The sequence below is a fragment of the Somniosus microcephalus genome, chromosome 6 (assembly GCF_052327205.1).
Source record: "Somniosus microcephalus isolate GS21.2 chromosome 6, FLI_Smic_1.0, whole genome shotgun sequence".
Classification (NCBI taxonomy): Eukaryota; Metazoa; Chordata; class Chondrichthyes; order Squaliformes; family Somniosidae; genus Somniosus; species Somniosus microcephalus.
In genome coordinates this window covers 82067541-82085219 of record NC_140992.1, presented here as the reverse complement: position 1 = coordinate 82085219, position 17679 = coordinate 82067541, and the positions used below count along the sequence as shown (strand labels likewise).

The following is a 17679-nucleotide window of genomic DNA, read 5'->3' as shown; positions in this document are numbered from 1 at the left end:
TTGTGCTACCACCATCAAAGATTCTTGTTCGCAAACCCCCGGTCTCTCTGTTCCTGCACCCCCTTTAAAATTGTACCATATAGTTTATATTGTCCCACCTCATTCTTTCTTCAAAAATGCATCACTTCACACTCCTCTGTGTTAAATTTCACCTGCCATGTGTCTGCCCATTTCACCAGTCTGTTTATGTCCTCCTGAAGTCTGCTACTATCCTCCTCACTGATTTCAACTTTTCTGAGTTTTGTGTCATCTGCAAACTTTGAAATTATGCCCTGTATACCCAAGTCCAGGTCATTAATAAATATCAAAAATCAGTGTTCCCAATACCAACCCCTGGGGGACACCACTATATACTTTCCTGCAGTCTGAAAAACAACGATTCAGCACTACTCTACTTTCTGCCCCTTCGTACATTTCGTGTCCATGCTGCCACTGCCCCTTTTATCCTGTGGGCTTCAATTTTGCTGACAAGTCTATTATGTGGTACTTTATCAAATGCCTTTTGAAAGTCCATGTACACAACATCCACCGTACAACCATCATTAACCCTCTCTTACTTCATCAAAGAACTCAATCACATTAGTCAAACACGATTTGGCTTTAACAAATCTGTGCTGGCTGTTATTGATTAACCCATGTTTTTCCAAGTGGTGACTAATTTTATCCTGGATTGTTGTGTCTAAAGGTTTCCCCACCACTGACATTAGGCTGAATGGCCTGTAGTTACCTGGTTTATCCCTCTCCCCTTTTTTGAACAGGGGTGTAAGATTTGCAATCCTCCAGTCCTGTGTCACAACTCTCATATTTAAGGAGGATTGAAAGATTGCAAATGTTACACCCTGAATCTCTGCTATTTCCACCCTACTTACCTCAGCAACCTAGGATGCATCCCTTGCAAAACCGTTGAAAGTATTTGGGAGATTTGCAAAGTATTAAATATTTGTAAGACAGGAAAGGGTATATGGTTCATCATACAATTCTTTATGTCCAAAAGGCTATTTACTTAACAGTTTTGCCTTTAAATTTGTTGAGACAGTCCATGTATGTTTGACAACCTGCTGAAAATCCTGGAATAATTTACACACCTATTTGTGATGATGTTAAAATGTGTTCTTTTGTGTCAAAATATATAGAATTGTTTATACAAATGTGAACAATTTCTTTCTTGTTTTGTGTATGTGAGTGAAGGATCTAATTTTTAGTGCCAAAAAACAGACACTTTTCAAATTCAGAATGGTTCAGTCAGTCTGCAAGAAAAGAGAAACCCTTCTATTTCCCCCCCCGCCCCAACTTTAATGCCCCTATTATCTCGTCTTCTCTCCTGGAGATGCTGATTCTCAACAATATCACAGGCACCAACGTCCTTTGGTACTTCATATTATAGCTGCCCATTTTCCATGTGAATCAAGATGAAGACTTTTAAGTAAATGGAAAGATAAGCAGAACTACATAATAATCTTGTGTTGTTTTGAAATGCTTCAGATAGATTGTTGAGGGAGCAAGCATCTCTATCGGTAAATGGTATATGGGAAACAATAATTTTTACTTTGCAGTCTGACTGGATCCCCGAATTTAGTTTTGAGATGTGTAGCTGATCATCCTGTAAACTGGCTGCACTGGGGAGTCTCGCGTATTGGCTGACCTGCTGTGACATTTTGGCCAGTGCTTATCCTCCATGTAGTCATGTCACACTGTGGCAACACAGTATCACTACAGAAGGAATAGTGGTGTGTATGTGTGAGGACATAACCAAAGTATACTGTTTCTGTTGAACAACTGCATTTACTGGCACCAGGAAGACTGGTGGTAGTCCGGAAGATCCGGTAATCTTTATATAAAAAAAAAAAAAAAATCAGGTAGGTTTATTTTAATTCGCTTGCAAGTTGTGGGACTTGGTGACTGAAGACAGTTATGAAAGCAGCTAATGATGCGCTCAACAAGAAAGAAATCCCCTTAATGGGATCCTGGATGGGTTTCATTGTAGTATCTACTGACATGGCTCACCTCCTGCTGAGTTCAGCTGTTGCGTACTAAGCTTTTACATGAGGACAAAAGCATCATCATGGCAGCTGTAAAATGGTATGTGATAGGGAAAAATAAAGGAAAAATACATTGAGCAATCTAACAAATTGCAGAAGGTTGAATATCATGGGACTGCTCCTGTTCTCAAAACTAAGCTCTGCACAAAGTTCTGCAATTGCTATTTTATCCAAGCAAATAGTTAGATAGATTTAACTTTAAAGACACTTGGATGAAAGTCTGTGATAAAGTAGAATAATTCTGGTGCGTATTGATCTCTTTTTAATTCAGTCATTGTAAATAAGGGGTTAAACACCAGCGTCACCCCGATAACAGTGTTACAGCTCATTTTTGTTGCAACAGTTAGCAGATTTGTCTGAAAAACAGGCCTCTGGGAGTGACCAAGCAATTCTGTTCAATGATTCTATGGATTTTTTCCAATATGTTTGATTCGTGTGTCCTTTTGAATTTAACAGGCAGTTATTTAAATTGATGTGGTCCAGATACCGGTTTTTAAGTTATTTATAAGCCAGCCTTTTTCAAATTGGTGAGTTTATCTGGAGCCTCTGAAGAGAGTTAGCTCAGCCAGGTAACACGTTAGTGAGAATAAGGGCCTCTACGTATGAAAATTAATTACTGCATAGTTTTGCAGAGAAGTTGCAAACTATTTCTGATTTTTCTATTGCAACAAGAATTTAGCCAATCTTTATTGTAAGAATAAAATGTCACGACTGCTGCTGCTAGCTTATCTGATTCCTGTTTATTATAATTGTTTGGCAATTAAAGCCTAAAACAAGGAATAACTATGTTATTCTGCCATCTTCCAAAAGCACAAGATAAAATCTTTAGTTAAGATAATCTGAAAATAGTTCTCTGTTCACTTCGTGCGCAGGCTAGATACATAGATACTGGGACAAGTACAAATACTCTTTGGGGGTGTAAGGAGTTAGGGCTCACCTAGAGTAGTATGGATGTTAAACAAAGTTAAAAGGTCAAAAATATAATAACCATCTAGATTAAGTTGGAGGTGAAACTGCTTTTTAGGCCAACACTAAGACTAAAAGATGGTGGAAATCTGAGGGACAAATCAGACTTTTAATTATTTTCAAGAAGGAATGTGTCAACTAATATTTGATTGCATTGGGCTGATGTCAAATTCTTGGTCTCAAAACATAACAAAGAAAGCTATTTATGCAAACCTGAGTAGTATTGTACAACTGTCCAGAAGGACAGACCTCAAATTATCTATTGGTGATTTAGTTCCTGTTTCGGAACACCAATCAAGATAGAATTCAAAGCTGCACCTAACGAGAAGTGACATGATGTGGAGATGAGCATTTGGAATTTAGGAGCTGTGGATGAAGAAGATTTGCAAACCTGAAAATTAGCACCAACCATCAAGTCAATACAAACTAGACCGTTTTAGTTAGTCAAACTATTTTTGGGATTGGAAGTTCTTTAATGCAGCAAGAAGGAACTGATCTTTGCATAATTTAAATCAGTTACAGTAATGAATTGTAAAAGTAGGATATTTTCAATGATGGCCATGATATTGAGGGACAGATGAAAATTATTTCACTCTTTTATTACTAGATTTAAAAATAATAGGTGACGAAATGTGTTAATGTCACAAAATTCCAAATGAGAGGAATACTAAGTTTAACCTCGGTAGTGGGAAAGCTTTTGGAAACGATAATCAGGGACAAAGTTAACAGTCACTTGGACAAGTGTGGATTAATTAAGGCAAGCCAGCATGGATTTGTTAAAGGCAAATCATGTTTAACTAACTTGATCGAGTTTTTTGATGAGGTAACAGGGAGGACTGATGAGGGCAATGCGGTTGACGTGGTGTATAGGGACTTCCAAAAGGCGTTGGATGAAGTGCCACATAATAGGCTTACCAGCAAAGTTGAAGCCCATGGAATAAAAGGGACAGTCACAGCATAGATACAAAATTGGCTAAGTGACAGGAAACAACAACAACTTGTATTTATATAGCACCCTTAACATAGTAAAACGTCCCAAGGCGCTTCACAGGAGTATTAAAAGACGACACCGAGCCACATAAGGAGAAATTAGGGCAGGTGGCCAAAAGCTTGGTCATAGAATAGGTTTTAAGGAGCATATTCACCCGTGGAGACCCGAATTTCTGGGCCTACAAGAATGCTTCCAGGGATGAGGGACTTCAGTAACATGGATAGACTGGAGAAGCTGGGTCTGTTCTCCTTAGAGCAGAGAAGGTTGAGAAGAAATTTGATAGAGGTGTTCAAAATCATGAGGGATCTAGACAGAGTAAATAAAGAGAAACTGTTCCTACTGGCGGAAGGGTTGAGAACCAGAGAACAGAGATTCAAGGTGATCGGCAAAAGAACTAAAGGCGACACGAGGAAAAACTTTTTTTACGCAGCGAGTGGATAGGATCTGGAATGCACTGCCTGAAAGGGTGGTGGAGGCAGACTCAATCATGGCTTTCAAAAGGGACTCGGATAAGTACTTGAGGCGAAAAAATATGCAGGGCTATGGGGAAAGGGCGGAGAAGTGCTCTTGCAGAGAGCTGGCATGGACTTGACGGGCTGAATGCTCTCCTTCTGTGCTGTAACCATTCTATGATTCAATGATTCTCAGTGGAAGCATGGGGTTGCAGCTAAGAAAGGAAAAGCTGGTGTAAAAGACTGCTACATTTCTCAATTATGAGAAATATTTGGTTTAACGATAAGTACACAGCCTTCACATCTTCTGTTAATAAATCAGAGGCTGCATTCTGAATACTGCTTTCTGAACAGTAGGCTAACAGACTGCAGAAGGCATTAAACTTTTGAAATCCACTTTACAAATAGTAAGAATTGGTGAGCAGAGAAAACAGAAGATTCAAAGGAACCAACAATGGGCTTTAAGAGGTGTAGGCAGTCCTTGTTGGTAGGCTTGGTTTGATAATGTTGGCAGTTAATTTGGAGCTGCTGGAATAATTAGACCGCCATAATAGAGGCTAAACAATAACTAGGTTACGACAGGGACAGCATGGTAGAGCTCCAGTATTTTGTGTTTGAGGTTGGACATGGGTGACGGAGAGCAGGGATTCTCCCTTCCCTACGCTAAACATTTCGGGGGTAATTTTCAACTTACTGTGGGAATGGAAAGGAAACTTGGGCAGTTTCTATAACGGGCGCCGAACCCGCAATGCTGGTTTTATGTTCAAATTACTCTGGCATATATTCAGGGATGCAGTGGGCACTCTCTTTAACAGGTAGTTAATGTTCGAGCCAAGGTAGGAAACAGGGTTCTTCCTGGCTGGAAGCTGAACTGCACAACAGTAGCTGCAATGCAAATGCAGATAAGAGGCTATGGGATGAACAGTTTGCCTTGGGCTGCTCCTATTGATGTCGGCTATATTGCCTGCCATTCCCATTTGATGTGCCATGTTGTGCTTGTTCTGTACTGTAAAAGAGGCAGAAAAATGCTCCAATCTGTTTTTCGGGTGTGGTGGCTTCCAGCTGTTAAGCAACATCCTTCACCAATTGACATACCCACATGCAAAAATGTGTAAGAAAGACATAAATGACTGTAGGGTTAGAGAAGGAGGAAGAGAGAGAGTTAGGCCTTCTACGATGGGGAAGCAAACCAATTAAATAGCTTGTCCAGCTTGTTAAATTGTAAGTAGGTTGCCTCATGAAAAAAATGGGGCTAATTTTCATTTTGGGCACGGGCAGAGAACTGGTGGTTGTGGATTGGTCACCTCTTGGATACCTCACCTGATTTTCTTTTCCGCAATGGAAAGGAAAATTAGATCGGAGTGTATAACAGACGGCTGATCCGCAATCGCCAGAAAATGACCCCTGTTGACTTTGTTTGTTGGACTGCTATTCTTATAATTGCTGGTGTAGTTTCATCTAGTGCACAATAATTAAATGCACATAACAGTTAAGTGCACACTTTCTCAGGATTCCAAAACTTTGCTATTAACTGTTAATTATTTGGAAAAATGTTTTAAAGCTAATTCCATTTAGTGTTCAGATTATCTTTATAGAAAGAAGACTTGCATTTATATAGAAGGCAATTGTCCCACACATATTTTTCATATCTGCAGAGAATTTGGTTTCACATCACTTGTGTTGAAAAGCATCAATTCGCTCAAGTGCATCCATTCATTTCAGTGGCAAATTGTTTAAGTCATAACCAGGTTTACTGCATATTTTTAGTTGGCAAAACAATGTGCATTTAAATTAGCGTTGCTGGGTTAATACTTTTTCTCATTAGGCATTTTGACTGCTATGAACAGTGACGTTTGTAATTGATGTATTTAAACTTTTTGTCAGATTTTTATTGTGAAGTGTTGACCGTAAAAGCATAAAAATAAAACTTCTGCACTTTTAAATTCACATATTTTGCATTCATATCATCTGCCTAGTCATTCAAATATCTTTTCTTCAACCATCTCTCCCAGCCCCATTTTTGTGACACAAATAACCTTTCCTCTAAAATGCTCAATTTGATGCTTAAAATCTCCATCTCACTTATTGTGCTACTTCATATTCCCCAAGTTTACTTTTTTCACTGTCTCTCTCGCCTTCACTTAGTTGCTTCTTTGTCTATATAGTCATGCTGCTCTGACACCAAATTTGCAGATCATTTAGATGGTTGAGTTTGCATCATGTGTAGAATGTTTTTAGAAATATGCAATTGCGTGGGCTTTGTTTTGGATTCATGCCTCTTCCCTCATGTTTCCCCCGCCATCCATTTCCCACTGTGAGCCTGGACGCTGCTAATTGGAATGCACCCATACTCTATTATAAATGTAGTAGTTGCCTCTAAGAGTGACACTGGTGAGATGTACTTGAAGTTTACTTCCAAGTTGCTAAAGTAGTGCCAAGTTTCTGGGAATTCATTTATGAAAGAATTGTGATCAGGATTTTCTGAATCTCTTCGTACCAAGAAGTTGTTTACGATAAACTGATTGATTAGTTGGTTTCAATGCATAATACATAATGAATTTTACCTGTTTTATAACAACATTTTGAATATAGATATGTTTTGTTTAGTTGGAATGCACCTAAAAATTCCATAATATTGAAAGATGTAAGCAAGCCTTCTACCTAAAAATTACATTGTCAAGCTGTGCAAGTATTTTGTGTGAAAGATTCGAACATGCTTAAAAAAGCACCATAATATATGCAGCAAACAAAAAGAGCTGGAAATGTGTAGTAATAGCATCCAAGATTAATTTATACTTTCTCATTTTCATCATGCTATATTTTTATGGCTGTCTGAGTGGATGGATGTTGCAGTTATGCTGTGGTATGGGCATGGCATCAGTTTAGTTTTTGGAATGGTGCAAGCTAATATCCTGGTTGTGCTGTTTCAGTAGGGTTAATAGCATTTCCTGGAGTCCCGTGCATGGGCAGTTGAGGAGTAAATGTTTTTGCATGTGTACACCCACCTTTGTGTATTTTTGATGACTTGGCAATATAATAAATTAAATATACTTGAGATTTTAAAAAGTACCTGCTATTGCATTTAATTGTTACTGTACACATTTATGACTTCCTTTCTAAAAATATCTCAAATGGATGTATGCTTGCCTTTATATTATGTTCTACGTTGCATTATAGGACAGTTTTCTAGTAATGTCTCAGCAGTTGTTGTAGGTGATGTACACTAGCATTAATATCTCCTCCAGTTGGGGTCTCGGCTCTACAAAAACTGGGTATTGCTTTAAGATGGGTGTAGTGATATTTTGGTGTTATACTGTGATTCTTGGATTAACATTGGCATGGAAACTGCTTTGCATTGACCCAGAAAGTGCAGTAGACTAAACAGAAAGCAACTAAAAGAAAGAAAAAAGTAACTTGCACTTCTATAGCATTCTTAGGACATTCTAAAGCAATCCACGGCGGACAAACATGGCAGCCACTATGTGCACAGCAAGGTCCCACAAGCATCAATGAGATAAATGACTCGTTAATCTGTTTTGGTGTTACTGGTTGAGGGATAAATATTGGACAAGACACCGAGAGCGCTCCCTTGCTTAGGGCCTTGTTTTAATGGGCCTGAATTTGTGTTTGGAGGCTTCCTGCGGGCAGATGCCTCCAAACCGCAATAAATCTACGCACCTAAATGATGGTCCTGGATCCACGGAGACTCCCGCTCCTGGGCCTCTACGTGGAGGGCCACGTATCCCAGGGACGCATGCGGTTCGCAAGCACCACTGGGATTACGTGGGCCAATCCCAACCAATCAGAAAGAGGATACCCATTATGCTTATGGGGATTCCATTTACGTACGGAATCCCCATAAGCTTTAGGAATCACCCAAAAAACACATGCACACAACCTTGAAATTAAGAAAAAATCATTACGTGCTTAAAATTAATTTAAAAAATTTCATTAACATTTAAAACAAATTTAATTTTTTGAAAAATAAATGTAAACATTTTTTAAGGGGCCAAAAATAACACAAACTTATTTTACAGGTTTTTGAATGTTAAAATGATTAAAAAAAAATTATTTTAACATTTATTTTCACCCATATGCTGGTAAAAGAAGGTCTTACGCCTGCTTATACCAGGCGTAAGAATTTCATGGGCATCTGCCAGCGGATGTCCATTTCCCGGGGATGCTGAGGATCTGTCAAGATGACAGATCGCAAGTACCGGGTTTTCGCGCATGCACAGCCCATGCATAAACCCGGAACTTGTGAGACACTTATGGCCACGTACGCTGTCATAGGCCACGGAAAATCCGGGCCAATCTCCAATGCAACAGTGATGTGTGAGCCTAGATTATGTGCTTAAGTCCTAGAGCATGAACCCATGACCTTCTGACTCAGAGGTGAGAGATGACACTTGTAAATGGTACTTTACATCTCTTTTGATGATGACAGGAATAAGGGGAGGTCAGCTTTAGTATGTTTTTAGATCAAAGATCTCTAAACCATGTAAGACCGACTTTTTTTTGGTGATTCATAAGTTTTGTATCTTAAGTGATGCCTATCCTTTCTATATGCTCTGCATTGTCCCATAAAAATAAGTTTATATAATATAATTAATTGGTAGTACTTATTTAATAATGATTTTAATTAAAGATTTACCTTTTTAAGTATGCCAGCATAATTTTTTCTCATGACTTTCCTCTTTACAAGTGCTTAATTACTGCTATCTCCTGTGAATCTTAATTGGAAAATGTGGTGAAAGGGGTATTCAGAAAATGATGTTGAGGCAGGACACGATAGTTGGGGGCGAAAAGAAACCTCATGATTTGCTCTCCATGATGCATGTTGAACAACCATCATACTGCCAAATGGCTGCAGTAGTAGTACAAGAACAACCTACATTTTCACAAGAGTCTTTAATATAGCAAAACATTACAAGGCACTTCAGAGGTGAAAACGATTGTTGAGCAGCGGCATTCTTGAGGTGACTGCGCAGAAATGGGAGGAAAGCCTCTGCAGGTGTTGGCTATGTTGGGAAAGGTAGGAGTTGAAATGAACACTTATACAGAGCCTTTAACATAGAAAACATCCTAAGGCACTTTAGAGAGAGTAAGGGAATGGGCATGAGACGGAGAGAAGAGACGATGGAGGAGGATGGTGTAGTTGACCTTATTGAACACCGTGGAGAGGTGATAGACACCAAGGCCGCGATTTTGCCAGTGCTCGGAGTGCGGGTTCGGAGGCGGGTCTGCTGTCAAAATCGAAATGATTGACCGGGTTGGGAACCCGTTCCAAATCCGCCTCCATATAAGTTTCCAAAGTGTCAGGTCTGCGATTTCAGAACAGACCCGACACCAAGCGGTGGGGGAGGCATTTACGATAGTTAAATGCTTGCTAAACGCTTGTTAACTATTATTTTGCCAGCCTATTTCTATTTTCCCACTTTTTTAATGGGCTTCATGTCGTTCGAAGCTAACCTCAGGTAAGTAAGTTGGGTTCTCTATGTCTCCCCATTGCTGTGAATAGGTGACTGCTGCAAAAGTGGAATGAAAGCTACCATTTCACAGCTGTTCACTTTCCAATGTCAGAAGCTTGAGCCTTCAGGACTTGGAAGACACTTTTGAGCTTTATGCATTTTGGAAGTGTTTGGAGTAAACTCTCTATCCACTGTCTCCTCCTTGGAGCAACCGCTCTCACCATTTGAAAGATCGCTTCTAACATCTCAAATTCAGCTGCCATCTATTCCAGTCCTTGAAAAAATCTCACCTTGGCCCTCTGAATCCCTCCACGATCAGCCCTAACACCAACATCACCAGGCAAACCAACAAAAAACACAGATTAATACCAACCTTCTCCGTAATCACCTGATGCTATACAGGGTATCAGCACCCGACAACATTGCTGCCTGGGAGGCCAGTGTTGGCATCACCATGGCCAGATTTACTTCACTTGACGCTGTGCACCCTGGCTGCCACATGATGCGCCAGGTTGACACCATCCCACGCGAACACCATAAAGCATCCCTCCAATGTCCAAGCTATTCCTTTCACACTCATCCCAATTGGGGAATGGGTGGGGAAGTTATGTCTCAACATTCACTGGAACTGACTAAGACACTACCAAAGGTGAGCACAGATCTGTCCAATAAGGTAAACTGTTGAAAATATAGATTTCAATGTTTGACAACAGATTAATAGAAACTTCACATCAACATTGGCTAAACCACCCAGGTGCCTATCCTTGGTGTGGTGTTAGTTCATATGCTTGCAGTCGGTTGAGGGTGAGTGTGAGGGGTGGCTCGTGAGATGGGGAAGTGATAATGTAGATAGAGAGGAATGGGTGGAGGCGCAAGGTAAGTTGGTGTGAGTAAAGATGTGCAGGAGTAGGGTAGGGAAGGCAGAGTGATGTGGATGTGATGAGTGGCACAGCAGGATGAGGTTGAGTGTGGCTTGGCAGTAACATTTCGTGATCTGCTCAGATCATTGAAAGGCTTGCGCCACTGCAGCCTGGTCCTCCCGATGACATCCCTGCTTGTGCCCTCCTGTGCAATGTGCAATCAGGCTGCATTGATCTCCTGGGGAGGTCTCTTTTGCTCCTGGGGCGGTCTCTTCCACCCATTGGAAGGGAAGAGAACCTCCCTGCATGCTGTGACTCCCTCCATAAGTGTATCGTGGGAGTAATGGGAGAGCCTGGGTGCAGCCGTGCACCTCTGTGCAGTGCTTGTCAGTATTTGCAGCACCTCAATGCTGTAGAACACTGACAACAGAACTGTCAAGATCAATTTGGACATGGCCCCATTAAGGAAACCGGTTGATGACGTGTCAGCAGACCCGCTTCCTATTAATTGGCCGGGAACCTCGCAGGGCGGGCTTAACAAGTCCAATCAATGAAAAATCGCTTGGAGAGTGCGGGCTGCAGTAGGACCACGACACCGGCAGCCCCAGACCTGCCTCGGTTGGTGAAATTGCGGCCCAAGTAACCAACGTTTAGTTTACTGTTCACAGTATTATAAAAATTATGAAAGCAAACTTCAAGTTTCTCAGCCAGATATTTTAATAGAATAATCACCATTGTATAGCAACTGGTATAAAAATTTGAAATTAAGGCTATTAAAACCCTTTTTATAAAAAAAAATATTTGAGGAGATGTGGCTGTTGGATTTTAAATGAACTTATTATCTTGAATATTGTGCAGTATTCCTTTGCCAAAAATCAAAGCTCAAATCTTGACATAATGAGGAAGGCAGCTAGTGACACATTTTCTTCTGTCCATACCTGGCTAAACTTCATTGATAATATTGATATTGTCTGTTGCCTTAGTTAAATTTAAATGGACATAGGCATAACTTCTATCAGATCCTGGATTTTCACAAAGTGTGGTAAGATAAAATACTGGTGCCTGCACAATTGGTTGCATGCTTCACAGAAGTTACAGCTGGAAAAAGTGATCTTGCATCTTAGAAGAAACTTATTTAGGAACATAAGAATTGCTCGATGAAAAAAGGCCACGGTCCATCGAGTTCTCATTCTACCATCCTGGTAGTTGCATGATGCAATGACTGGCGTTGTTGGCTAAGCATAACAATCAATCTCTTACCAGTTGATCTGCAACAGACCCAGACATGAGGTGAGGAAAACCCCAGTGGTGAAGAGCTTTGGGAACCATAGGTTCAAAGTCACCTGTTCCTTCCAAGCATGCGATACGTACCACGTCATGTCTCAAATTACTCATATATACTGTATTCCAACATATTTTCTGAAAGAAATTGATCTAATTTACATTTGAATGAATCAATACTATCTGCTTCCACTGTCTCCCTCGGGAGCCTGTTCTATAGATTGACCACTTGTTCACTGAAATAATGTTTCCACAGATTAGTTTAGAATTTACGCGCTTCAAGCGCAGGCCGTGTCCTCTGGTTCTGCTGTTCTGGACAAGGCGAAACAGCTGGTCTACATTATCTAGTCCTTTAGAATCCTAAAAACAGCAATCATATCACCTCTCAACCTTCTTTTCCAGTGAGAATGTGCCCAATTTACATAATCGCTCCTCATAATGCAATCCTTCCCTCCTCCCAATCATTCCGGTTGCTCTCTTTTGTATCCCTTCAATAGCTGTAATATCCTTTTTGTATACTGGCAACCAGAACTTTACTAAGTGCGGTCGAAACAATGATTTATAAAGTGGCAGGATTACCTCACTATTTTGGCTCAATATTGACCTTTTAATACATCCCAATGTCTGATTTGCTTTACTCACTGCTATGGACATTGTTGCAATTGCTTCAATTTATTGTCAGTCAGGACTTCCAGATCGCTTTCATTTTCCATGCATGTTATTTTCTTAGTTTAGTTTACCACAGGACAGTAAAATTTGTAATGACTGACTTTAGCAGCTAGAAAATTAACATGCACTACTTTTTTAATATCTGTGGTACAGCCAGATAGGAACCTTAATACTGTAGATGTTAGTTGAATGATGGTTGTGCAAGTGAAGAAAAATAATTTAATATGATGCATCATTCCCATTTTAGTAAAATGGCTAACAATAGAGTATGATGCTGCATTGATGGATTCTACAGATACTGGTGAAAACTTGCTCTTGTAAAAGGTCCAACACTGAGATTAGTATTTGCAATATACCTGTAGTACCCTTAATGTTGCAATATCGTACCCTTAATGTTGCAATATAGTACCCTTGATGTTATGATTTGGGTTTTTCCGCAGTACTTTTAGCTTGTATTCACAACATAAAGATAGTTTGCATAAACAGACTCTAAAAAATGAACTGAAACCTTATAGCTTTCTACCTGCTGTGAATGTAATAGTGTGCCACAACACCAACTATTAATCTTTTACCATGGTATTCTACAGCAGAGATGACAGGATTCCCACCACACACTCCAAAAGGTGGTAAATAACAGTACAACTGTTTAGAAAAAAAACACAGATTGAATCAGTCCACAAGGATTTTAAAAAAATTTTCAGAACATATTTCTTACCCCCTGTTATAAATCTCATCATTCATCAAGAAACTACTCGTGAAATAACGCTGGACGGCCAGCTGGTGGCGCCGTCCAAGGAGTATAAATAATCTGGCAACGGCCCCAGCTTGCCCAGGGACATTTTGTAAGACAGGAACTAGTGAAGTACAACTAGACCTCCATGTTCTGAAACAAGTTGATTAAAGCCTTGCTTTATGCTCAAACCAAGTGCGTAGTGAGTTTTATTACGTCAATTTAATCAACTTGATATCGACTCCACGCTTTGGGTGATTCGGGAACAGCCAGCTATGACTCGAACCATAGAAGGGAACTCGGACAAGTAATCGATCCATCATGGAGAAACTACTCAGACCCGCCCGTCTCGACCTGGACCCAAATTCACTTACAGCCGCTAAGGTATGGAAACACTGGTATCGTACCTTTAGCAACTTCCTTGAGGAGTGTGGTGAGAATGTTCCTAATAAGTTACGAATGCTTGCTAATTATGTATCCCCTCATGTGTTTGATTATATCGAAGACTGTGTAGACTATGATGCCGCTATCCAAATACTACAGCAGCTATATGTCAAGTCCCCAAATGAAATTTTTGCTCGGCATCTACTGGCCACAACTCGACAACAACCTGGGGAATCTCTTGACGAATTCCTTCAGAAACTTCACAGGCTCAGCAAGGATTGTAATCTTAAAGTTATTACAGCTGAGCAGTACCAGGAGGAGTTAATTCGTGATTCCTTTATTAATGGGATTGCGTCTCCCTGCATACGTCAGCGTCTGTTGGCGAATAAAACCCTCAAGTTACAGGCTGCCTATGACCAGGCATGTTTTCTGGACTTAGCAAAGAGGAATGCAGACACCTATCTTTGACCACGTGCCTGGGCTGCTGCTATCACTTTTAGTGACTCTTTCGATAGGCCGCGGGCGGAAGCCCTCATGGATGATGACTCTAACCCGGCTGATGACAACCCTACCCTAGAAATCTACACTGATGACGACCCCGCCCTAGCGGCATCTTGGCAATCTGGAAGGAAGTGTTTCTTCTGTGGAGGTGCGTTCCATTATAGGAACATTTTTTCTGCTCGTAACACGACCTGCAATCATTGCAACAAGAAAGGTCACTTTTCTAAGGTATGCCAGCCAAGAGCCACTGTTAGTAAGAAAGGCCACTTTTCTAAGGTATACCGGTTGAGAGCTCCTGTTAGTTTTGCATCTATTATCTATAAAACTGCTCCTCCCTCAAGAGCCACTACTAAGGTTACAGCTGCAATCTATAAAACTGCTCCTCCCCCAAGAGCCGCCACTAAGGTTACAGCTGTCAAGGGTAAAACTGCCCCTCCTCCCATCACAGCTGTTTTTCCCCAAAGTCTGTCCCATGCAGCCACAAAGGTTTTGGTAAATGGACACATTTTGAGTGCACTAATTGACTCATGCAGCTCTGACAGCTTCATTAGTGAGCGGGCTGTCAGTAAGTTAAAACTGCGTATTTACCCCTCGGACAGGGAAATTGCAACGGCTCTGACGACACTGACCACCAATTCTTCCGGCTTTTGTCTTGTCGACCTTATTCTCAATGGCCGCACTTATTTCTCCACCCGGCTCGGGGTGCTCAAGAACCTATGCAGTGATGTGCTCCTGGGACAGGATTTCCAGAAACAACACAAAAGACTCAGATTCGAGTTTGGAGGGTCAAAGCCGGAGCATACTATTTCCAAAGTACCTTTTTGTGCGCTTTCGGCGGCTTCGCTCGACGAGTCCTCCTTGTTTGCCAATCTGTAAGCCCATAGTCACTAAATCACGACGTTTCAGCCAAGATGATCGATCCTTTATCGAGACAGAAATCTCTCGCCTTCTAGCTGACGGTATCATTGAGCCATGTTCATCTTCCTGGCGGGCTCAAGTCGTCGTTGTTAAAAATCCTCTGAAGCAACACAAGAAACGTCTTTGCATCGATTACTCGCAAACTATTAACCAGTATACCGACCTGGATGCCTACCCACTACCACGCATCGATGACATGGTCAGTAACCTTGCCAACTACAAGGTATTTTCAACTTTTGATTTAAAGAGCGCATATCGTCAAGTGCCGTTAAAGGACTCTGACAAGAAGTATACGGCCTTTGAGGCCAATGGTCGGCTTTACCAGTTTTGTCACCTTCCATTTGGGGTCACCAATGGGGTGGCCGTCTTTCAACGGGCAATGGATAGCCTAGTCAAACAGGAGAATTTAACGGACACTTTTCCATATCTGGATAATATCATGACCAGAAGAAGCATGATGCCAACCTCCAGAAATTTTTTGACGTTCTCCGTCGTCACAACTGAACCTTAAATGAGTCCAAATCTGTGAAATCAGTACCATCAGTCAACATCCTTGGCTACTGGGTGGGTAACAGTGTCATCAAACTGTATCCGGAGCGACTTCGTCTGCTTCAGGAGCTCCCTCCCCCTACGAATCTCGGCTCTCTTCGTCGGGCACTCGGCATGTTCGCCTATTATGCGAAATGGATACCCCACTTCTCTGACAAGATCCAGCCCCTGCTTCACGCAAAGTCATTTCCATTGGAGGCAACGGCTATTTCAGCTTTCAACCTCCTCAAGCGACAACTGGAAAAAGCCACACTTCGTTCCACTGATGCAACGCACTCGACCACGAAAGGAAGAGTTTCATCGGATGTGGCGATCTCTGCTACCTTGAATCAAGATGGTCGACCCGTTGCACTTCTGTCCAGAACTTTGCAGGGTAGCGAGCTCCATTATCCTCCTATCGAGAAGGAGGCTACGGCCATCATCGAAGCGGTACGTAAATGGAGTCATTTTCTCGCTCGTCGCCATTTCACACTTGTAACCGATCAGCGCTCCGTGGCCTTTATGCTGGATAACCGGAAATGCACTAAGATCAAGAATAACAAAAACAACTCTGGAGGATGGAATTGGCCGCCTTTGGATACACCATACATTATCGACCCGGCAAAGAGAATGTGGCCCCGGATACCGTCACGCCGGCATTCTGCTCTTCTATGTCAACTTCGACTCTGGCGGATCTTCATACTGACTTATGCCATCCTGGCGTTACCCGTATGTTGCACTTTGTGCGATCTAAAAATCTCCCATTTTCTACGGAAGATGGGAAAAGAACGTGCTCCTCCTGTAGAATTTGTGCGGAATTAAAACCACAATTCTGCCGTCCATCAGATGGCTCGCTCATACACGCTATGCAGTGATTCAGCATTGACTTTAAAGGGCCATTGCCCTCCTCAACGCGAAACACCTACTTACTGACTATGGTGGACGAATATTCACGCTTTCCCCTGTCCCAATATGCTTACTTCCACAGTGATCAAATGCCTTGATCAAGTCTTTTCCCTTTGCAGTACGGCCAATGTCATCCACTCTGATCGGGGTGCCTCCTTCATGTCAAGCGAACTCAAAAGTTATCTCTCCCAACGGGGAATCGCCACAAGTAAAACGACACCGCACCATCCCATCGGTAACGGACAGGTTGAGAGATACAACGCTATCATTTGGAACGCTGTTCGTCTTGCGCTGAGGTCACGCAACATACCAGACCAGCAGTGGGAAACTATGCTCCCTGACTTGTTGCATTCCATCAGGTCTCTCCTTTCTATGTCTACCAATGTCACACCTCAGGAGCGATTCTTCAGCTTCCAGCATCGCTTCACCCATGGGACGTCTCTACCGTCATGGTTGGCAGCTCCTGGCCTCGTCGACGAGGTAGAACTCATGGACGTCAACCCCACGTACCTGATGGCCGGGAATCCACTGTTTCGCTCCGGGACCTGGCTCCCTGTCCGGCCCGTTCCACAGACCCAACCGATAGAGGACCCACGGGAATGATGCCGACACTCTGTGCTCCCCCCGAAGATGACGCCCTACCTGGGGCATCGAGAGATCTGCCAGCTGCCCCACCGGATCCACTCGGGGAGCCAAGCGCTCCTCGTGGGATGGCCACCCGAGGCCAGGACGCCGGTCAACCCCCGGCTATTCAACAGGATGAAGCCAGTTCTGCGCCTGTGGGGACCCGCACCCCGAGTCACGATCTCCCCCGCCTCCCTCGGGTCGATCAGAGCAACACGGGCCCTGTCGATCCACCGGTACGAATCAAGTGGCCCAGGGACCAATACACGGCCCGGGGAGATGTGCCTTCTAGCCATAAACAAAAATCTAAAAGACTGCGGCTATTCGTGGTCTGCCTGATCCGCTAAGAGGAAGTTGTC

General features: G+C 42.2%; 1 protein-coding gene across 10 annotated transcripts in view; it reads left to right on the top strand.

Annotated features, from left to right (window-relative positions):
- The window catches only part of rsrc1 (arginine/serine-rich coiled-coil 1), a 525104-nt gene that overhangs the window by 6999 nt on the left and 500426 nt on the right, over positions 1-17679 (top strand). The window lies entirely within an intron of this gene.